The following is an 11,784-nucleotide window of genomic DNA, read 5'->3' as shown; positions in this document are numbered from 1 at the left end:
AGTGTATAAACTGTTGAAAGTAAAATTCATTATCTGCTCTGAAAACCTTACCTAAGTCACAGTAGTTTTTAAAAAGGGAAGGTAAGATAAACTCAAAAGGGCAGCATTTCCCCAAGGACAAAGGCCAGAGTGTCAGGAAAAGGAGGAGAAATGTACCCAGGAAACGCAGGGAGTAAATGGGATGATACAGTAAGGTTGCAATACATGACTTGGAACAAAATGTATATGGTTTGTTGAAGGTAAAACTATAATCTGCTCTGTAAATCTTCACCCAATCACAATAAAGTTTTAGGAAATTCTGGGCTATGTATTCTTTCTCAATATTTTTTTGGGGGAAACTCCCCTGCAGTGCTTCCAACGTGTTCAGTCACAGCCAATGAAGCAAAAACAGATAAAAATTCTCACTTTGGAAGGAAGTGAAACTAAAACCAGAATGGCAAAGACGGGTTGATATCCAGGAACAGGAAACTTTGAAGGAGTACACCCAGCCCCTTCAGGAGCCTGACACACAACACTGGATTCTTGCCAGGACTCAGAGAAAGCCCTCGTGGTGTAGTGGGTATGAGCTGCACTGCACAATGCAAGGGTAGCAGTTCAAAACCACCAGCTGTTCAGTGGGAGAAAGATGAAACTTCCTATTTCTATGTGTTAAAAGTTTGCTTTTTTCTTTTGGGGCCATCACTGAAGCAGCAGCAGCCAAAATAAAATTCAATCTCTTTGTGATGTGGAGCAAAAACAGCAAAAGACATTTCTGCACCTTCCCACTTTACAGGAAGATTAGTATGTGTCCCCTCTGTCCACGGAATTGAGACAGAAATACAATGTTTGGTCCATGCCTATCTGCAAGGATGATGGAGTTCAGATTGTACAAGGAGACTACAAAGGTCTGCAAATTGGCAAAGTGGTTCAGGTTTACAAGAAGAAATATGTCATCTACACCGAACAGGTGCAGCGAGATCAAGCTAACGGCAAAACTATCCATGTGGGCCTTCACCCCAGCAAGGTGGTTATCAAGAGGCTCAAACTGGACGGAGACCGCAAATCTCACCGAGCAGGAAAGGAACAGCGCAAATATGAAGATCCACTTGAGAAGCTGCAAGCGTGAGCGTGTACACAACTTCCATTAAATCCTGCGATTTGGAGGGGGAAAGAGAGGGTGAAGATCTTGGAAACCCACCTTGGCCTACGGGGTGGGTCACTATGAGTCGGCATGGACTCGCTGGTGATGGGTTTGCTTCTTTTGGTGGAGAGTACACATCCAAAACTGCAGCTGGCCACCGTCTTTGAACGGCGCTATTTTTACTCTGCTGGTCAAATCCAAGCAACTCAAGTGCGGCCCCTAGCTTCTAGGAGGGAGATTAATTTCTATTAGGAGGTCAACCTCTCAGTTTCTCTGCACTGTTTTTCATTCTAGTTTATCTACATTTTACAGATTCACTCAGGCTTCCCTTGGTTGGCCATGACCGAGCCAGGAAGAATCGGTTCAGAGCCCAGCCCATTTGTCGTCTTGCATACAGTCCTACTGTTGAAATACCCGATTTCAATTTTCGCTCTTTTATATGTGACCTGTTCTTTCACTTACCCTCTATTTAAATGTGTGAAATGTTCCCTGGTTTCTTATCTATAGTACTCTAAAGGCCATTTTGATCTGAAACTGTATCTTTTTTTTAATTCTAAAAGATGAAATATTTTTCTGTTAGCTCTTCTAAGTATTTCCTCCTGCTCATTTTCAGCTTGTACCCCAGAAAGAAGCTCCATTATGACAGGGATTTATGGAGAGGATAAAAGGGAGGGGAATAACTGTCTGTGGTCAGCTAGCCTCCACCTGTTCATTCCTCTGTCTTAGGCACTTCTACAATATTCCAGTACTTCAGAGAAAAGGTAACAGGGTAGGATAATGTAGGGCAGTACAATTCTATCACATTCCGTGTGCCGTCACAGTGATTTAAAAGTCAGGAGGTTGGGATCAGGGAGAAATAGCAGTCAGTCATGTGGCAAATAATGTCTTATAGGGGTCCTAGCAATTGCATATCCAGCCTTGGTTCCATACATTATTTGTAATTGAGTTCAAAATTCCAACCAGTAAATAGGACACAGGAATACAATAAGGACTGAAACAAAAGCAGCTCGTCTCTTGTATACAAAGAGAATGTGCTGCCAGAGATATATTACAGTACACACACACATTCATATCTGTTTATGTATATACATACAGACACAAACATGTAAAACCTGTAAATATGTCTTGATAATAGTAATAAACACATATTAATGGTGTGTTTTACTGGCTTATACATTGCACTGTACTTTCTATCTAAAAACTATATAATACTGCATATTTTGACTTGCAGGCAGCAGCATTCAACAGTTTACTTTGTTTTGACTTGCATCCGTTTAATTTTAAATACATCTGTTCCAGTGAAGCCTGTATGTTGTTTTTCTCTACAAATACATATGCTCATCAACTGTCTGTGTCCCCCACCCCCCTGGGGACATCAGCTACTAACAGACAAAGCACATGGGGAAATCCAGACCTTATCTGCCGGAATGAGCTGGGTTTAAGTGCAAGGAAAGAAATGAGCACTAAAGTGGAAAGCAGAATCATGTTTCTAAGCATTGTTTTCTCGCTCGGGCAGTTGACCTTATTTTAAAAATATTCCTACGCAGTGTGCATGGCCTCTCAAACCAGTGCTAGTGAATAGCAGTGGGGCGAGCATAGGAACACTAACCACAAGGCAACTACCAACCACCAGCCACTCTGAGGGAGAAAGATGAGGATGCCCACGCCTGAAAAGATTCATAGCCCCAGAAACGCTAGTAGGAACCAGCTCAAAGGCAGTGGGATTCGTTTCTTGTTTTTTCAATTCTCTTTCAGCTACTTAAGAGAAATAAAACAACTTTTTATTTTGAAAAATTAAACTATTATTCATTGTTTCAGTTCTTACTAGGCCTTCTGCATATCTACTAAAGGTGCACAGCAGCGCTTACTACAGCAGTTTGTGAAACACACAATTCCAAGAAACAATATAAAAGTTTAAGCATTGGTAATCGGTGAAAAAGGTTGTACATTCTATACTGCAAAGCAATTCAAGTCTTTAAAAGAAAGTGCTCACACTGTAACATGATCAACCTTGAAAAATTATGATGAAGTAAGTCATAAAAGGGCAACATGATCTTGCTTATATGAACTAAGCAAATCTATAGACACCAAAGATTACTCCTGTTAACCAAAGGTAGAGAGAAAGAAAAAGAGTAAGTTTTTATTAGCTGTGCTGAAATGTTTTGAATGGGGATATACAAAATGGTACCCAAAAAAAAGAAAATGGTACAAAGGTTATAGGTCTAGGAAAAATGTAATCAACATCACTGAGATGTAAATGTGGGAGTGTATGGTGTTTGGATGAGGATCTTTTTACATAATTAGCAAAATCAGAGGAGAAAAGTATACTTAATGAAAAGCTGTCGATATGGTTATTTGAGCCACTTAAGGTGCCACACAATAGAAACAAAATGATTCCACCGGTTTTTGCAAATGTGGGGCTGCAGGAAATCAAGGCGAAGATATAACCTCAAGCAGCAACTGTGGCCAGTCTGAGTAGGCAAGCAAGACTCTTGGCTTTACACCAGTTTTGTTTTCATTTTTTAAACTAGTACCCACCTTTTACATGGCGCACTCATGTACACGTGTGTGTGTGTTCACACACACACACACACACACACACAGTTTAGGTAAACCACCTGTTCTGCCGCTGTATCGGGCAGTCACTCAACATTTCTTCTTGCATATGCTGCAGGTGTCCCCTGACCAAACCGAGACAAAGCAAGGTGAGTTCGACAGAGATGTCCTATTTGTTTTTTAACTGTGAAACAAAAAGCTGAGATCCTAGCCAATATTGTGAGATTAAAAACTTGTGTAGTAAATACTCTAAGCCTAAATTACTTTTTCATACCAGAAACAAGGGAGAGAGGTTAATACTCGTTAATCCCTAAAGGCTTCAAACGTCTTTGACAGTTTATTTCTTCCGCGAGCCCACCTGCCAAAGCTTCGGCCACTTCCTAACTCACAGGGACCTTGGTGGTGCAGGAGGGAACGGCACTGTCTCCTACCACGATCATCTCCAACCTTTCAGGTGTTACAGAATCATGACGGGGTGTGCTGACTCAGATACATAATCCCGAGTCCCAGCTACTTAACATCTGTTTCGGGGGCCTGGGTGCGACTCCCAAAATGGGTATTTTAACAGGAGTCTTCAAGGGCGCAGCGGGCCAGCCCCGGGGGCGCAGGGACGACCTAGCAGGCAGCTAACGGCCAGCAAGCATCCGCCGCGGCCCCGGGGGAAAGAAGTGGCCCTCCACGTCTGTAACGAGTTCACCGTCTCGGACACCCAGGGGCAGTTGGTGGGAGTTAGGAGTTGGAACCTACCGTGGCAGTATGTGTTTGGGGGGAGCATTTTTTAGGGTGTTTTTTAAGCGTTTCCCAAATTCAAAAAGAGCCGAAATCAGTCTCCCTTCCTAGCGCTCCCATCCTTTTCCCGCAAGTCCTTCGATGTCCCACTGACACAGCGCCAATCCCACTCCTCGGGGGTTGCGTGGGTTTCTGGTCGCATCCCTAACACTTCCATGTTCGCCGCCCCCGGAGCTCATCTTGGAAGCCTGCCCCCGCTCGGCCTTTCTTCCGCCCGCCCGGCCCCGCCGCCCACGTCTCGCTCTCCGCGCGCCCGCCCGCCTCCCCCGAGCGGCGCGGGGCCCGGTCCCACACTCCCGACACCCCGCCGACGGACCCCCAGAGCCACACCTCACGGCAGCTCCACGAGTCGCTCCCCAACCGCGCCCGGGGGGTCACTCACAGAGCCGAAGGGCCCGGCAGCATTTTGAAACGGCGAGTAAAGTAGGCGCAACTTCCGGCTTCTCGGAGCCTACGCGGACGAGAGCTTCCGGCCGCGCATTCCAGAAACCATAGAGCTGGACTGGAGGGCTAGAGAGGCTGGGCTCCCCCTACCATAGAGCCGAGTCTCATTCGGGGAAAGAGAGTCACTCGCCCGACCTGGAGGAGTAAGAGTTAAGGTTTCAACCAGAAACAAAACCTTTGCGAGAAATCGCAGCGGGTTGTGGTGCTTACAGATAGGCTCCCACGAGGTCACAAAATCGGCGGAGAGAGCGTCTTCATAGGCAACGTTCAACCCGCTGAAAAACTACGTTGTTCTAGTGTTAACCTGGCCTCAGGTGACACACTGCTTCTCATTCTCCGGCTCCCCGAGCGCCTGCACGGAGGACCTCCAGCTCTAGGCGTCCTGGCGGGAAACCAGACTAGCATGCACACAGTAACTACGAGCTGTTGAGTGAGAGGTGCGAGGACGGATGCGATAGAGCGCGTCCTTGGGATCACACAATCTAATCTTGTTCCAAGCACAGAAGCGCCTTCAATAACCCCCCCAGCCGACTGAGTTTCACATCGTCAGTGCCCACATAGATCAAGCACGTGCAAAGACACAGCGCCATTCCTGCCCACGGAAGCCTAACGCAGAGGATCTGCATGAGCAGCACTGAGAAGGGCGTGAATCCGCCCCTGCAGAGCCGGCCCAGGAGATGCTCTAGAACCAGGGGCCAGCGCGTGCTGGAAGTCCAGGACAGGTGTGCGTTTCACCGTGTTTATTAGTCTCTATGCTGAGCACATAACCGAGAAACTGGGCTGCATAGAGAAGAACGTGGAATCAGGAGGGAAGGAAGGCATATTAATAACCTGAGATAGCTCTAAGATTGATTATGTAAATAGCCTGTGACTTAATCGTTCCATTGCTTCAAGTGCACATGGAGATAGATACAAGGGTATGGATAGCGACATCGTTTGCACTAGCAAACAATTGAAAGCATCTCAATGTTTTCTCAGAGGAGGAGATTACGGATGAAAGCCACGATGCCCTCGATTGCTGTTTTAGGTGCCGTCTAGTCAGTTCCAACCAGCAACTCTACGTAAAACAAAACAAAACCCTGCCAGGCCCTGCACGACCCTCACCACTGTTATGTTTGCATCCACTGTTGCAGCCCCTGCGTTAGTCCCTTTTCTGAAGGGTCTTTCTCTTTTCTGCTGACCCTCCACCATGCCAAGCATGATGCCTTTCTTCAGGAAAATCACAATTAACGTGGCCAAAGCACATGAGATTCACAAAGGCAATGTTCTAGATCCTACTTTGGTGAGCACTGACTGCGGTCTCCAAGGCTCACTAAGGTGCAGCTATTGCTCTCTTGGGGAAAGAGAGAGGAAAGGAGAGAGACGAAAACTGGAAGACAAGTGGAAACAATTAGGGACCTCGCAAACATCAGTTGTCATAACCCGAGGTGAGAAGAGCTAGATGGTGCCAGGCTGCCACTGTCAACTACCCTGACGAGGGTCACATTGGAAGGTTCTAAATAGAGTGGAAGAAAACTGTGGAACAGAATTCAACATCTTAACAGAAACAGGTGGGACCCCTCCCCTCCCTACCTCTGCCAAGATGGTGACCCTTTCCCCTTCAGGCCTGCAGAGGAACTCACCTCCACATGAATCGACCCTATAACCTTCAAGGGAGGTGGGGGGAGGGGTAGCAGCATTTACTCACCCAAGGACAAGTTCAGAGGGTTTGCAAAGGAGGAACAGAAACAGGAAACGCGGGGAGGAAGTGCGAAGGTGAAGGGGTTTGCAAGGAGTTGGATCAGAATGTGTAGGAATGTGCATCTCTGTAAACTTTTCTCTAACTCACAATAAAGTTTGTCGTCGTCTGTTCTCACCATCCTGCGGCTTGAAGAAGCATTCTGGTTGTACTTCTGCCAAGACAACCTGTTCTTCCAGCAGGCTGCCATGTTTGCAGGTGTTCTTTGCCAACACTGATTCAGATGCATCAATTCGGCTGTGGTCTTTCTAATTCACCGTCCAGCTCTGACCTGCATAGAAGGCCATTGAAAACACGGGCACCCCTTCGTCCTCAAAGTGACAGCTTTGCTTTTTTAACACTTTAAAGTCTTAAAAACACTCCAAGGTCTTCTGTAGAAGATTTGCCCAGGCAATCCATTGTTTAATTTCTTGATGGCTGCTTCCTGTGAGCTTTTTGGGCGGATTCAAGTCAGATAAAATCTTTCACAACTTCAATTTTCTCAGTTTGTGGTCCATTGGTCTACTTGAGAGGCTTTGGGAGTTTTTACACTGAGGTGTAATCCATTCTGAAGGCTGTTTTCTTTGATCTTCAAAGAAGTTCCCAGTATTCCCTTCTCCCAAGGTGAACTTCTACCTTAAAGGGACTCACTCTCCTAAATTGGGTGTTTACCCCGTCATGCATTTCTTATGACTTTTAGGAGTTTTATGTGGGTATAATTCCTAAAAAATACTTATGTTTAAATTTTTTAAAAATATATGGGATAAAACGATGTGTTCTACTGTACCTTGAGTGTCTGAAGTAGTTCATAATTTTTAAAGAACGATGATACAAACCAAAAACATTGACTTCTAATTCCTTAGGAACTGAAAGGAATTTGCTTACTATTTGCCCACTCAAACTTTGTCCATTTTTCGCTAGCATTTTTTGTTTTGTGCTTTTCTTATGAGTTTATAGAAATTGTTATATAATCTACATGTCATCCCTGTTGGTTACATGCATTAAAATAACAGCTTTAAATCTAAAGTTTCTGTAGTTGACTTTTAAATGTTATCTTTTCCTTAAGAGTCTCTTTTTTTAATGGAATCAAATTAATCATGTTTATCTTTTGCTTTTATTATTAAGAGATTCCTCACTACCCTGGAGTCGTAAAGATATACATGTATGTTTTCTTCTAAAAGTGTTTTTTCAGATTTAAACTTTAACCTACTAGTAATTGGTTTTTTTGTCTGCTTGTAACGTAGTGATCCATTTTTTTCAGCTGAATAATAAACATTACAGCTCCATTTATTGAATAGCTAGCCTATAGACTTAAAATTTATCTTTAGTCTACAGACTTTTGACCTGGTTGTCTAGTTTAATGGGACTTTTTCCCCTCCAAGTCACCTCGGACGACATCCTCAAGGTGTGGGAACCCCCTGCCGCTTCGCAGGATGCTACCTCCCACTTCCCGCCACACCGCTAAACCTAGTAACGTCAGAACCAGAATTTGAATTATCGCTCACAAATAGTCTTTTTTTTTTTCTGTCGTGGGTCAGATTCAGCGATCGTAAAATAGACCAGATGTCTGTCATTACAGCGCTACCAAATGAATACGTCACCACCATTGTCTTAATCCTGAACTGATTACAAATCAGACGACAAATCCATCTAACAATTTTGAATTAGCCGGAGAGGTTGGTGGAAGGTGCAGCAATTGCATTCCTGGTTTATCTTCAGCTCCTCGTTCCTGTGCTTTCTTCGTTTTAAAGTACTTCCCCAAAGCGCAGGCTGGAATCGCGTGCGCAAACTTTCGCATTCGTATGTAAGAGAGTGTAGAACAGTCTTCCTCTAGCGGGAGCCCGGATAGCTCAGTCGGTAGAGCATCAGACTTTTAATCTGAGGGTCCAGGGTTCAAGTCCCTGTTCGGGCGTTCCTTTTTCCCGCCTCCTCAAGTTGACGTCTGAAGAAATGAAATTTTTTCTCACCGCAAAATCACGAGTCAAAACCTTAATCATAACCAAGAAACTAACCTAAATTGCTTAACCTTTCATTTTTCTCGTTGAAACGTCGTTTATCTAGCATGATTTTAAACACATAAAAAACGCTTTGTTTTTAAAAAAACTAAAGAAGCCTGTAAGGATTAGCTGATTCCTGATTAGGTGGTACAAATTTAGAGAAGACAAAACACAGGGACGCCCGAACAGGGACTTGAACCCTGGACCCTCAGATTAAAAGTCTGATGCTCTACCGACTGAGCTATCCGGGCACTCAAATAAGCTTGTAATCTACTATTTACTTGATGTAATTCTAATAAGTTGTTTATAGTGTCCATTTAAACCTCCACCCCCCAACCCCGCAATAATGTAAACTACATTCTAATCGTGTTTCTGCTTTTATCTAAAACATGTGTTGTTCAGACTTCTCCATATTTCTGTTTAATAAATGACCAATATGCACTAAAGTCTAAAAATAGATCAATGGCCGCAAATACCGAGTATCCAAGATAGACATTCAAAATTCATACACAGCATTACAATTTTCCTGTTTTAATCTATGGTTTCCCTGATAAGGCCGCTTACTCTTAGTTTTTTCCTCTGAAGCAGATTACCCATTTTGCCCATTAATGAAAAATAAATTCCCACTTACCCGGTCAGCTGGCTCGTTAGATAAGCATTCCTTAGTATAAAAAGGAAGGAAGCCTTTGGTTCCCGAGTGGAGGAGCTACTCAGTAAGTAGGAGGGATTGTGTAAAGGCAGCTCTCAATGTAGATGGTAGGAAAGGGGGGTTAGACCTAATTCACATTCTGATTGAAGTTGTGCTTTTTTCCCTCCTTCCAGCCAACCTGAACTTTGAAAGCCAGGTTCCAAAGGCAAATACCGAAAATAGCATCAGTAGGCACTTTACGAAGAACCAGAATCTCCCAACCCAGTTCTGCCTGCTGTCAGTGCCGTCAGCCCTGCCGGACAGGGTATGGAAGACAGGATTATGAAATCCCACAGAATTCACTGTTTGTTTCTGGGAATTTAAGGTTTCTGGACTCCACAAACAGCAAACATCTCAGCCTCACTTGGAGGACTTTTTTTTCTTTCCCTATAATGATCTCATTCTTTCAGAACAAAGGCCAACATATTTGTGTAATCCTGAGTGGGCCTGGGTTCCTATAACGATGTTGTTGTTGTTCTTGTTCTGGTTTTTAGGTGTCCTGGAGTCCGCTCTGACCCATAGCGGGTGACCCTGTGCAACAGAAGAAAACACTGCCCAGCCCTGTGCCACAGGGATGTGAGGGTCTCAGAAACACCTCCTGAAGCGAACGTTGTTATTTTTCCTGCCGTGAGTAGGGTTAGAAAGAATGGCTCCAATGCCACAGGGGAAGTTAAGACCAGGCAATTTTCTTCTGAAAAAATTAGCCAAGGGAAGCCTTAAGGCTGACAACAGAGCATTGCTCAACAACTCATTTCCTTTGGGGGTGTCATCCGAGGGACCAAATGCTGGAAGACCCACCACGCGGGGCAAAGTTGAGGACCAGCGAGGACACGTGAGATGTGTTACCATAACAGCAGCAGCATGGGGCTTGAGCGTGCTGGGGATTTGGAGACTGAAGCGGGACAGGCCGTATTTTGTGGCATCATCATGACATGAGGGTGCCGGGAGTGGGGACTGACAAGCACAGCGAGATGCTGATGTCTTCAGGGCTCTGAGGGGCACAGTAGGACATAGGGGCAAATGGGTGTGAGATGCAGCAGCGCAGGGAGCGCAGAGAAAGGCTGTAAGAGGCGTGCTAGAATTCATAAAGACCGTAACGGAAACGAATGCGGTGCTAGAATTCATAAAGACCGTAATGGAAACGAATGCCGGTGAAGGGTGTCAGTAAGTGAGACACAGCTCGATAGAGTCAGCGAGCTTGAAGTTATGTCAGTAGAATTTAGCCAAACTAAAGTGAAAAGAGAAAAGAAATAAAGGGGGGAAATCCGACAACAGGAGAGTTTTAAATATTTGCACAAGCATGCAATTTGAGTATCATCAGGAGAAGAAACAGAGTAAGCATTTAGTGTGTAAAAGACCAGGAATTTTCTCAAATAAATCCCATGCATGATGAGGTACAGAGAACACCAAACAAGTTCATTATTTTAAGAGGAGTGGGTGAGCGGATGGAGTACTATCCACACTCAGGCATATCACATTCACATTGCAAAATATCACACGGGAAGACATTTTTTAAAGAAAATTCAACAGAAAAAAAAATAAACAAACGCAAAACGTCTCTGTCTATACAGAGACAAAGATAAGAATCACATTACAAGGAATACAAGAAGGACGAAAATGTTCTAAGATCAATGGTGGTAATGACTACACAGCTCTTTCGAATGTGATTGAACTAGTGAGTTATAGGACGTGTGGATTCTTTGTCCATAAAACTGTTTTCCAAAAAAGAATTACACTAGATTCTCTTCAAAAACCATGTACGCAGGCACAAAATGGAGTAAAAGTGCTGGGAAAAAATTTTAAAATAAAACAAACCAAATAAATAGATAAAGCACCAACCTGGAATGTATAATATCTAGTGAAATTACCCTTCAAAAGAGGAGAAATAAAGATATTCTCAAACATAAATGGATTTATTACCAGTAGATCACACCGCAAGAAATAATCATTTCTTTGAAATTTTCCAATGAAAGGGCAAAGGATACAGGTCAGAACTCAGATCTACCTAAAGCCGTGAAGAGTATTGGAGGAGTAGACAAAGTAAAATGAAATCCTTTTTTAAAGTACAACATGGAGCAGTAATTAAAGTTCAGTGGACATTTCTTTATCTTGAAAGTACGGTCAGCATGCTCCTTAGAGGCAACATGGCAAGAGGTTGCCTCACGTATTTGGGGCATGTTGTCAGGCCAGTCCCTGGAGAAGGAAATCATGCCCGCTAAGGTGGGTGTGCAGGGAAAAGGTGGAAGGCCCTGGAAGAGATAAATTGGCACAGTGGCTGTAGCACAAGAACCATTGTGAGGATGGTCAGGACCGGGCAGTGCTTCCTGCTGTGGTGCACAGGGCTCTACTAGCTGGAACAGACTTGATGGCACCTAACGTCACCACGACCACCTCCACCACCACTGCCACCATCACCACCACCACCACCAGCACCTCCTCCACCTCCACCTGCACCTCCGCCACCACCTCCACC

At 44.3% G+C, this 11,784-nt stretch overlaps 1 protein-coding gene and 2 non-coding genes across 5 annotated transcripts in view; 1 reads left to right on the top strand and 2 right to left on the bottom strand.

Annotated features, from left to right (window-relative positions):
* Positions 1-4,887, bottom strand: part of MDM4 (MDM4 regulator of p53) — a 54,036-nt gene extending 49,149 nt beyond the window's left edge. For 2 of the 3 annotated variants that reach the window (XM_004699828.2, XM_045298011.1), the window contains exon 1: positions 4,796-4,885. The gene's annotated coding sequence lies outside the window, so the exon portion shown is untranslated. Of the gene's footprint in view, positions 1-4,795 lie in introns of all 3 variants that reach the window. The other variant, XM_045298010.1, reaches the window with a different exon arrangement.
* A 3,578-nt stretch (positions 4,888-8,465) lies between these two features.
* Positions 8,466-8,538, top strand: TRNAK-UUU. The gene has a single exon. It is a non-coding gene; the product is annotated as a tRNA-Lys (tRNA).
* A 263-nt stretch (positions 8,539-8,801) lies between these two features.
* On the bottom strand, positions 8,802-8,874 carry TRNAK-UUU. The gene has a single exon. It is a non-coding gene; the product is annotated as a tRNA-Lys (tRNA).
* Between the last annotated feature and the right edge of the window lie 2,910 nt (positions 8,875-11,784).

This window comes from Echinops telfairi, unplaced genomic scaffold (assembly GCF_000313985.2).
Source record: "Echinops telfairi isolate 266 unplaced genomic scaffold, ASM31398v2 ScPeMD7_7424;HRSCAF=8462, whole genome shotgun sequence".
NCBI lineage: Eukaryota > Metazoa > Chordata > Mammalia > Afrosoricida > Tenrecidae > Echinops > Echinops telfairi.
Note: the sequence above shows the minus strand (reverse complement) of the source record. Positions and strands in the feature narration are given on the sequence as shown.